Below are 12077 nucleotides of genomic sequence, written 5' to 3'. Positions count from 1 at the left end.
TACTATATGACTAAGGAGAGTTGATAGGTGAGTGAGTCCAAGAAGAACTGAGAGCTAGTGAAGAGGAAAGGATACAGAAATGGGGTAGGCAAAGCAATACAGTAAGCTATGCTAGAGACACTATTTAGTGGGCTGTTGGGTAATAGCAAAGAGAGGTCCCTTCCTAGTTTAGTCACGTTATGGGGTCGTGAGGAAGAACAGGAGTATATAGGAAGAAGGATAAGGAGAGGTAAGAATTATATAAAATAACAGAAGTATATGGCTGAGGGGAGGGGGGGGGTTGGCTGCTGGCTGTCCTGCCTGTGAGGCTTGACTAGGTTAGGAGAGTCTAAACAACCAAATGGATGGAATTTATATCTGTCTGAATCAAGACATACTTTCACTTTTACAAAGGAAAAAAGTCTGTCAGGGAGCTGTTAGTTATTCCCTTAGCACAGGTGTTCAGAGGCATCCAACTGGGTAGGTACAGGTGTTTAGCGCAGGGATAGACTGGAACACAAGAGCTGGTAATTATATATATATATATATATATATATATATATATATATATATATATATAGAGAGAGAGAGAGAGAAAAGGTGGTAAGGCAGACAGTACAAAATTAAAGAGCAGATAAAAATGTAGCACAAGCACAGATACAAATGTAACCACAGTTATTACAACACATTGTAACTTCATCACACTTCCATAACTGCAAATAGAGCTAGTTATAACCATAAATTCAGGTCAATGTTAAGCATAAGCAGTAAACCCAGTTAGACAAGGAGCTGTAATAACATTGGGAGAAGATAATCCCTTTGTGAACCAGCAAAACTACTTAATAACAGCAAATATGATTAGTTCCAAATCCTTCTTGTATACACAGTTAGACATGAGTAGTTCACAGTAACATCACTTACTAAGTATTTTTATAATACTAAAAAGAAAATTAGTAGTTTATGGTTTATCAATATGGTGGCAATTTATTGGATTTCAAAATCTCTGAGGGAGTAGGGATCCGTCATTGAAGGTAGCCACCACTAGCTTTCTCCCATAAGAAATGTCCTTTCATGATGGTGGCATCTCCACTGATGAATATTTAAATTCCCAAATGTGTTTCCCAAGCTTCTGCATCTGTCCCCACACCCCTCTTTGAGAGGCGAGTAAGGCCACACTCATTCAGTCTTTGCCTCTTCCTAACTGGTTCTTCCAGTGCTGGGGGCCAATAATTGACCTCAGTCACCTGTGTCACAGTAAGGACTCTGTTCCTCTGTATCATGGCGCCAGGCAGCCATCAAAATGGTGAATAATAGTTGTGAATTGTCATATTTACTAACTATAAACTCTTATATACCTCTTCATACAGGTAAAATTTATATACCTTCGTAAACAGCTAATAAAAATATTGTCATTCTAGAGGACATGCTATAACAGATCCCTACTAATTCCAGACATCAAACTCTGCTACTGAAGGCTGTCAGAATAGAATAGCCAAACCCTAATCTGTAACCACAAGAAACAACCAGAACCAGCCTATTCAGAGATACTTGCAAATAATCATAGAAACAACTAGAACTGATAAAAGTACTGGTAAACAAAGCATCATAGACTGACTTAGCAAGAAGTAGAACAAAGGCAAAACCCATCACCCACCCCTTGGATGACTAGAAGGAAAGCAAATAATGTCTACAAGAGATAAATCCTGTAGAGAATGGAAAATATTACAAATGACTTGAGCTAGATAGAGCTATATTACAGTTAGTAACCAAGCCAAGTGCCTTTTACAAAAAATCCTATTTCCATGACTTATAACAAAATGATACTATTAATCCAAATCAAAACTGAAATATTATTAAAACTTCTAAAGCCGGGTAAAAAAACATTGTACCAAGCCCCCACCACAAGACATTGCTATATTCTCAAAAACACTTCATAAACACTGCCAAGCCCCCACCACAAGACATTGCTATATTCTCAAAAACGCTTCATAAATACTGCCAGTTAAAGCAAAGTAAACCTTCAACACCAACCCATTTTAACAATCTGCTAGCATTTTTAAAGCGCATCCTATTAATATTGTCCAAATTAAAAACACAGCTCCAAAAATTAAAACCTGCAACAATGTTACCTGATCACTTTCTTTGTGTAACCAATTTCAGACCAATATTTTTCAAAACTTTGCAAACAGTCATATGTAACACCCCTTCACAATAGAACTCAAAATGACTTCTCAAACTAAAAACTCACTACCATCTTATACCCCTTATGTAAAATATTAGAGAAATGTGTACAAGTTTTATACCATCTAACGAGTAATCTGATCTCAACTACCCTACATAGACTTAATCCAACTAGCAGCAATGAAAATAGCTTTACTTATTTACTTTTCAATACTATAAACCAATACAAAAGCCAGACTCTATCTACTGCCTCTATATGCATAGCCCTTTCCAAAGCATCCAACTAGCAGCAATGAAAATAGCTTTACTTATTTACTTTTCAATGCTATAAACCAATACAAAAGCCAGACTCTATCTACTGCCTCTATATGCATAGCCCTTTCCAAAGCATTCAGTACAGTGTCATTCCCCCTTCTGCTGCACAGATTAGCAAAAATGAACTTTGGCTACTGTGACACCCCTGTTCTGGGCCAGAATTCAAGGAGCCTGAATGCTCACTACAGACACACCGGTGAAGGACGTTCACTTGGAACAAAAATATATACACACAGTACTTGTAGATGCAGCTGTCTACACCAAGCTCTCACCCCAGGCCCCCAAGAAGACTCACCACTAACACAGCTGTAGAGTTGAGTCCTCAGCCCAGTGTTGAAAGCAAAGTCCTCCATCACCCTCTCTGTGAAACTAGCGCTCTGTGTCCCTGCTCCAAGTAGCTGACACACACACACACACACACACACACACACACACACACACACACACAAAACATGGCAAAGGGTGGCACAGATTTACTAGGTCTGCTAACTTTGCCAAGACTATAAGGCAGTTACACTGCCACCAACCAGCTACTCTAATGCTCTTACAAGGGTACCCAATTATACTGAAAAAAAATTAATACTAATACAAATGGTAGTGTTTGAACAATGCAGAAAGAAAGACTTTCAGGAGTGGCCACAGTGTCACCAAATAAATACAAGTACTCTCAAAGGTTAAAATATTCTCTGAAAGACCAGCCACAATGAAAAGTTTAAATATATTTAATAAAAGAACATGAAAATACTAAATATCTATTTACAATAAACACCAGAGTTTCAGTCACAGAAAATATTAAACATAACATTGATTGAAAGATTCATGTAGATACAGAAAAACAATAGTTAACTAAGCTCATATTTTCCTGACTGATCTAAAGAATTGCTATTCCCTGGTTACTTACTAAAGCAAGGCAAGATGAAGTGGGCAAGTGGTCTTACTTCTTGGTCAGGTTTCAAAAACAGATTGCCATGAGACTTCTGTCTCATCTAGTATTAAAACATAATTTCAGTGCTGGATTACAAAATGACATCACATAGATCTGGTCATCTGACTCTGGTTCCTGCACTACCCCCCTTTACTAGAAAATGAACCAGAATCTAGCACACAGGTGTTACCATATGCACAGAGCTTTACTGAGATGTGTTATACCATCTGGAAGCTTTAAAACCATTTTAAAACTTCTACCTTTCCAGCATAGCAATTAGTTCACCCCTAAAGGACAATACAGTAAGAATTCTAGTCCTGGTTTTCACAGATATTTTATTTCTGGATGCAATCATAATTGTAAGATACAATCTTTATGGCCTAAAACAGGTAATTTAATTTCAAACTATTTTTCAAAGTTAGCTAGACTGAGATTAACCTCTTCTCTTCCAGTATCCTGTGTTACAACGGGTCTACTTGATATGGCCGAAATTTCATAATGTCGACTTTCTTATGGCTGAGACCATATGATCGACATTTGAAATCTCAACCATTCAAAGTAAACCACAAAACACAAACTTACCTTAATGCTGTTGAGTAGGGGGGCTGCCCCCCACGCCCCCGTAACTTTAATGTACCAACTCCGAGATCGCACTAAAGTGCAGAAGTGAAAATCTTTCCATTTTGCACTGTCACATGATGACGGTTCCCCATGGTCGACATTTCAAATGTCGATCATATGGTCGTGGCCATATGAATGTCGACATTTTGAAATGTTGACCATTAAAAGGGGACCCGTTACAACATACTCATTTCAACAGTTACAATGCAGTCTGACATACAGATGTATTTCTTTTCCTTCCAGCAGGGCCCACTGTTGGTACATTTTTAACACAAGCAGCTTTACAAATACATTTTCAATACAAGCATCTGTACAAACCAATTTGATACACAAATGACATACAATTCTTTGCAAATCTCCAGCTAGCTATGCTGGCATATATTACACATCCACTGCCCTACTTCTCCTGGCATAGCTGGCAATACCTCACATCATCACAGCTACATCATCATAGAAATGGTTTTGAAAGTTACTTTGATGACAGACCCCAGATATATCTTGACTTAGAAGTTCTACAAGGATATATGCTTGAACCAATCCTATTCAACATTTTTGTTATATGTCATGTACAAACTACTCCCAAATACATAACTAGTGCAGCATACACTGATTAAACCCATACATGCTCTGCTAGCTTCCTTGACCAGCTATAAACAAACTAGTCAAGAATCCTTTCAAAATACAGAAATAGTTAACTGATTCATAACTTATAGCAAATCCTAATAAAAGAAAGTTGATGTTTGGATCAGGAAATACCATACCTCACAAAAATGATACAACTATAGAAAGAGTTACCAATGTCAAAGTACTTGGATAAAAAACTGAGTAAGTCACCTCTAAACCCACAAACTAAGATTTAGCTTTAGAGTAAACCAGCACAGCTGCACACAGCCCAGAACTTTGCTCCTCCCTTTTGTTTTAAAGCATATTATCTGTCCTTACCAGCAATCCTAAAACCAAACTTTAAAAGTGAAAGCATACAACAGAATAGACAAATATGGATCAAATGTCACACATCATTGTACAGCTCTACTTAACATCTAATGATTATAGATGAAGTACACAATAAGCATTATAGTTGTTAGGCATAGAGTCCACAAGACCACTCAGGAGTGTTGTTCCATTTCTCAAATGAGACCTCACAAACCAGTGCAGTCACGACAAACCAAAAATGAAAAAAACTACATTACTGAAGATGGACATCCAATAAATCCTTTAATAATTTCTGTTACTCAAATAAAATCAACACTTAAAAAACAGACTTAAAAACAATAAGATAAGAGCTTTATCTCACGAAAATAATTTCAGCCAATTGGTGTGGGGTAGTGTTAGGTAAAAAGTTTATGATAGGGGCTTGATGATGTTTTTTATGAGTGTTATATGATGAAGCAAAAGAAATTTACCCCAGTTGGAATCCATGGGAGGAGCAGTCGCTTGCTGAATAATGTAAATTGGATAGGTTTGGAGAAATAACAAGATTGGTTAAATAACAAGATTGGTTAGTTATCCAATTAGGATGCTTCCCATTAGTGATTATGTTAACCAATTTAATAGGTTGTGACATTTTTTGGATCACCAATAGTTTTTATTACGGGGATATTTTAATGTTTATAGGATGTATTTAATTTATCTGAAGTTCATTATTTTAGTGAACGAAAGCACCTATGTTACTGTTAAAAAGTGTTGATTTTATTTGAGCAATGGAAAGTATTAAAGGATTTATTGGATATCCATCTGCAATATCGTGTTTTTTTTTTCGTTTTCCATTTCTCAAATGCCCCAAAGCAATGTCTGGTTAAGTGACTTGCTCAAGGTCACATAGAAGGCAAATGAATGTGGAAAGAATCAAATTCTGTACCAAATGAAGCATAGTCTTTTAACTGCCAGTAAAAAAAATACATGACATATTACTCAAACCAAAGAAATATCTCATTCTGTCCACTATTATCAGCAAACATTTCACTCAGAAAGCCAAGATCTCAAAAACAAAACTATTAAATGTGATCAAATCAGGCATGCATTTTGGGGGCTCTCTGTGTTCAGCAGGTTACCAAATGCTGGAACTCCATTCCGTCTGACCTAAGAAGTGAACCTAATCATAACAAATGTATTAAAAATTAAAATTCTGCCTATCCTCTAGCTGGCTTTGTTCATATTCCACTCTTGATATACCTGCTAATTCACTTCTTTTTGGTCTTTATACTCTATCTGATCAATTATTCAAACTTTCTAATTTTTAGCAAATACTCCCATTCACATCTCCTCCTTTCTAGCCCACTTAAGGTGTTACTTTAATTTCTTAAGTATACTTTTTTAATTAATTTGATATCAATGTAACTTTTTTGAATATATTTTATAGTATACAAGCTCTGTATTTGTGAGGCTTTTCCTCCTGATCTAAACTAAAAATGGGCATTGGTCCATCAGATTAACTAAGTAAACAAATGGAAATAGGTGATAAGGTATGTATACTCTCATACATCTGCACAGAGACACACACACACAAATATTATAGATATACTAGTATGTTTATATACAAACACACATATACCTGCAGATACACACATATACATTACATACATCAGGAGTGTATCCAGAAATTTTCATTTTGTACTCAATCACAAATGATTGCCCCACCCCCCCATCTGCTTTGCATTTAAATTGTACTTATTTCTCCAGTTGCTGCCCCTATGCATTTAATAAATGTATGTATAAATTCAGCAGTTGTTTCTTATAACTCTAGCCAAGGCTGTTCTTAAAGGAGCATTCCTATTTCTGAACAAGTTATGTACAGTTCTTTGTTCAATTATTATTTCAGAAAGTCCTAGAAATATTCTAGTCTGATCAGGCATCAATGTTTCTGGGAGATATTCAGAAAAGAAAATGCTATGTGGAGTACAAGTAGTATGCCTAGCTACACCATTGACTTTATATATAAAAATCAGACACGCTCAGACAATTTATATTATACCTGCATATGTGCAAGTATATATGCATACATGCACACACACATCTCCATCCATATATAATTAACTTGGGTGACAAATGCGATGAAATTCATGTTCTGTGAAAGTCAAGGAGCTCTTTCTAATTAAGTGACTTGCTTAGTCATACACCAGCAAAGGCAGAGTGAGGGGATCAAACCCAGAGTGCAGGATAAAGCTTGACGACAAATCCTAGCTTTAATCCTGTGCTCCATGTGCCAGACAGTAAAACAGCTTAGTGAGGAGTCAAAGCACCAGAGGCAAAGGCAACTGATGGATAATGGGGACCTGGCCTACAGTTACCAGTGCTGTTGCAGAACAGTACCCTCTCGGATGCACAGTAGCAAGTCCCACCTAAACCCTGCCCACCATCAGGTGACATGTTCGAAGAAGGAATGAATATTCATGGTGATGTCTTCACCAGCCTCTTGAATATACATTGAGTATTCGACACGTTAGCTTGAGGGGGAACTACGATTAAATAATGCTGCAATAATAATAGCATTAAATACAGCAATGCCACTATAAACTCACAATGCTCTACAAGCCACAAACCATATGCATTCATACTGAATAATACTGTACCATTCTCAAGCTTTATGGGTCATACTTCTGTACCACTTACTATGCTTGCTGAACAGTAGCATCCTGCATAAGGTACTTGTTATTTTAAGCCAAGTACACAGCAACAGGCTTTAAATTGGACTTTCTGTAGTAAGTCAGTTTACTGTTATCCCCAAGCCTAACCCTAGCCCTAATCCTAATGCTAACTCAAATCTGAATTAGACAACAAGAATGTTATAACTTTAATGAGAAACAGTTCTCAAATCATAAGCTCAGCTTCAATGATGAGGTCCACGGGTTTCCAGAAAGGCTAGTCCAAAAAGAATGTCCACTTTAACTTTTACATATTATTAGAGGGGAGTAACTGCAGAAGGGCAGTCAATGAGCATTTACATTTGTCAAATATCAGTACATCATGCCAAACACTGGGGAGGTGTGCTTACATTATCACTGGACAGAAGGTTATTATTTATTTATATTTGTTGACCGGGAGTGTCCGACTGGACGTAGGTCCATTTTCAGCGGAGGCCCTGGGAGAAAAGCTCCACAGTTAAAATAAACAGACAGTAGTTACCTTGGATTACATAGCGATTAACAATTTAACATAGCAATTACTTACAACATATTTACAGATGAAGAACATAGTACATCAGTAGACAACTAGAATCTTTATCTGTGAAGTACATAACAGACATTAACAAATGTTACAATAAGAAGTTCCTGTTGTATAATAAGTACTAGGCTTATGAGCATCTGAGCTTGCTATAATCAAGGTAGTTAGTGGAGTGGAAAGAAAGGTAGTGGTTGGATGTGGTGGGTGATATTAAGAGTAGGAGTTGCAAGGGCATAGCCAGCATGTTTTTAGGTGCACTTTTAGTAAAGTTTTGAAGTGGGTGCATGATGGTATGGAGGTAATTGTGGGTGGGAGGGAGTTCCATAATTTGGCTATGGTGCAAGAGAATAGTGCTTCACCAGCAGAGTTATTGGCTTTAGTGATCTGCAAGTGATTTTTGTTGCTGGATCTTAGTGGTCTGGTGGTGCGATAGGGTTGGAGTAGATTCCGGAGGGATGGGACATTTAGTGGATGGTTTACTAGTTTGTGGGCGAGTGAGAGTTGATACCATTGAAGGAGGTGAGGGAATTCAAGCCAGCCCAGTTCAGCAAGTGAGAGGCAGTTATGCCCCTGTGGTGAATTTGGCAATTTTGTTGTAGCAGGTCTCTAGCGTGTTTAGATCACATCGCCTTAGGTTGGTATATATTGGAGAGGCATAAAGTAAGGTGGAGATAAGGTGGGAATTTGCTATTGAAATCTTTGCTGCTTTGGTGAGAAGTTGCTTATTTCTGTATAACGCTCCTATTTTTTTGTGGACTTTTTATGGTCATGGATATGTGAATGTCAAATTTTACTTTATTGTCCATTTCCACTCCTAGCAATTTGGTGTGTTCAGTTGGGTATATAGCGGTGTTGTCTTTTGCTGTAATGTTAAAGTGAGAGTTGTTTTGAGTATGTTTGGTGGGTTGGAAGATGAGTAGTTTAGTTTTGTTTGGGTTGAGTATTAATTGGGCATCAGATAACCAAGTTTCACAGAGGAAAAGGCTTCCTGTGTCACTTTTTGCAGTTTGCAACTACAAATGGGGTTCAGCGGATTACCCAGACCTGTCGGCCAAGGGTAGACACACGCTGATCCATTCAGTGTAGCACACGTGCAGCCCCGGACATCTAAGGGCATCACAGACCTGTTATTGCTCAATCTTGTGTGGCTGAAAGCCACTTGTCTCTCTAAGAAGTTGGAGACGACCGCACGGGGCCACATAACTAGTTAGCATGGCGGAGTCTCGATTTGTTATCAGAATTAACCAGACAAATCGCTCCACCAACTAAGAACGGCCATGCACCACCACCCACAGAATCGAGAAAGAGCTATCAATCTGTCAGTCCTTTCCGTGTCCGGGCGAGGTTTCCCGTGTTGCTTACTTACGCAAAATTATGCGGCATGCATACCTCTCAACTTTAACCACCTGCAGCATTTAATTCATTTGGGTCTGGAGACTCTCATTCTCAGGAACTTCACAAATCACATGTACAGGGGAGATTTCCATATGCATCAATCAACAACCTATGTATGCATGATGTCACTGTCAAATCTGCATGGCAGTCAATCATGCACAATTTGCATATGATATCACAGCCATCTGGCATGTCAGCCACACAAGCCACACCTACTTCTGCACTGTCCGACTGAGGGGGTAAAGTTCTACAACAAGGCCATGCTAGCTCCTAAAACAGTCAAACCATTGGCCATGTTTTCTACAGACCAGTATCTTTCTTTGCAAGAAGTACTGGAAATTCATGAGCAAATTGCCGCATTTCAAGTGTCACAGAAGTAAACATCGCTAAACATACTCAGGAGTCATGAAACAACTTTTAAGTTACAGCACTAACAAAATGTTCACTTCGCTAATAAACACCTTTTACTTTTAACCACAAAATATCACAAGGTAAAATTCCCACATCCTTGTTTGTGTGTATGCATTTCTGTTTTCAAATTCTATTACCACAAGATACACAAAAGTGAAATTTACTTTCATGACAAGAGTATATTCTTAAAATGTTACTTTTGCGACTGATCACTTTGACTTTCCCTAATGAAAAAACATAACATCTGCATAAAGATGCTTGATTTCAGCATTAATGCCATAATGCAAGTGTATACAGTGTATTATGTTAATTGCTACTTACAGTTTCTGTTCTAATTACTTTCTGTTCTGTTTTTGATATGTACAGCTTACTACCTTCTCTGTTCCACTTTTTTTTCTTTGTGAATTACTTCACCCAAGGAAGACCTGCAAATCGTCAGTTGCAATCAGTGTACTACAGCAGCAAATAAAATTAAAAAAAATAAATAAAAATTACCTTTGCATACTATGTATTTCATGTAAACATAGCACTACCACATCATTCCAAAACACTAAAAACTGATACATTCATTTAAAGCAATCCACCACCAATTAGGAACTAAATATACTCTCTCCAAGACTCTGTTTATGTTGACAAGTAAGTGATTTCAACTACTTAAAAACTATGTTTTGAAAAAAGTGCATCCTCACCCCATTTAAATGTGTTATTTTGGCACAGTGCCAAACTATTTTATGAACTGCGGATCATCTGCTGAAAAAAATACAAGCCTTTCCAGCAGTTTCAAAATATTTTGATACCAGCAGTCTACAGAGATTAATACACAATTTCTTTCAATTCATTTAAACTGAATGGACTACAACTTTCTTTCCAACAAACTTTTTATATGATACACTCTATGAGCATAATCCACAAATGCTTAAAAAAAAAAAAAAAAAAAAAAAACACGTCTCAGTGAAGAAGAAAAAAAAAAGCTTTGCCTAGTATACACATCACATATTAGCAGACCAAAATACAGATCAGGAAAACACAGTCCTACATTTCCACTGTGCCTGAAAGAGCCCAGAAACTGAAACAAAATAAAACAAGACAAAAGAAAGCAGGGAGTATTGAATGTTTTCTTACATCCCATCCCTGAAAATGTACTCTTTTAAGACAAGCTAAGCTCAACAAATTAAAACACAATATATATTTACCTCAGGGGAACCCAGAATAATAGAGTCCAGAAGTAATTTGCAAAGACAATAGGGTGTGGTGAGTCTATATCTGTAAGTTTCCCTCCTCTACAGTACCTTTCTGTGTTATGAGAAGCAGCTGCTGGTTTCTCCCTTCCCATCCCATCCCAGGGTTGCTGCTACTACTATCGCTACTCCTGCAGTTTCAGAGACAGCCTTCAATCCCTGCCTCCTTCACTTTGCTTTTCCAGCTGATCTCAATGGAACAAAGGCATGCCTTGCAGCTGCTGTCTGGATGGCAGCCTAGCAGGGACAAACCTTCTCTGCTAGCAAGTCTTACAGCATTATGCAGTCCAGTAGGGGCAAACTTCACCTCTTACAACTAGTAATACGACAACAATGACACACCCCATCTGCCAGTGGACATATCCTGTTTGCAATAAAGGCAATTTGCTCCTTATGAAATAGATTTCATCCCTCAAGGGCACACCTACATACACATCATTAAAGCTGCAATAGAACTGCTACTTCTTCAAGCAATTCCATCTTTTACAATACAATATCTCAGCAATAGCCTAATCTGTGGAACGTGAACTGTTTTAAAGAGATGGATATTATTTCATGACAGAAGCTGGAAAGTAAAATGACAACAGACTATTCAGATTACATTTGTGACATACATAATGCATATAATAGTGACTTTATCACACCTGTCAATTTGTTTTGTAAATAAAGTCTAAATGTTTCTTACAAATAGTTTGTTTCTTATAGGCGATGATTCTATTTCTTCTATGTTACTTAGAGGTAGTCTGTGCCTGGTGTATAAGGCATTGAATGATCAGGTTTTATTCAGAAGACTATATCTGGAACACGGCACTGGGGTGCTGGGAAAACCAATATTAGCTCAGGGAATTTAA

The 12077-nt window shown here is 37.5% G+C and overlaps 1 protein-coding gene across 7 annotated transcripts in view; it reads right to left on the bottom strand.

Annotated features, from left to right (window-relative positions):
* Positions 1-11503, bottom strand: part of LOC122789190 (coiled-coil domain-containing protein 50-like) — a 1862880-nt gene extending 1851377 nt beyond the window's left edge. Inside the window, exons 1-2 of one of the 7 annotated variants that reach the window (XM_044056454.1) lie at positions 11182-11503; positions 10310-10441 (exon numbers count right to left, since the gene is read on the bottom strand). The gene's annotated coding sequence lies outside the window, so the exon portion shown is untranslated. The remainder of the gene's footprint in view (positions 1-10309; positions 10442-11181) is intronic. The other 6 variants (XM_044056448.1, XM_044056451.1, XM_044056449.1 and 3 more) reach the window with 6 other exon arrangements.
* Between the last annotated feature and the right edge of the window lie 574 nt (positions 11504-12077).

This window comes from Protopterus annectens, chromosome 14.part0 (assembly GCF_019279795.1).
Source record: "Protopterus annectens isolate FY-2018-M chromosome 14.part0, PAN1.0, whole genome shotgun sequence".
Taxonomy (NCBI): domain Eukaryota; kingdom Metazoa; phylum Chordata; order Ceratodontiformes; family Protopteridae; genus Protopterus; species Protopterus annectens.
This window is presented reverse-complemented; position numbering and strand designations above follow the sequence as displayed.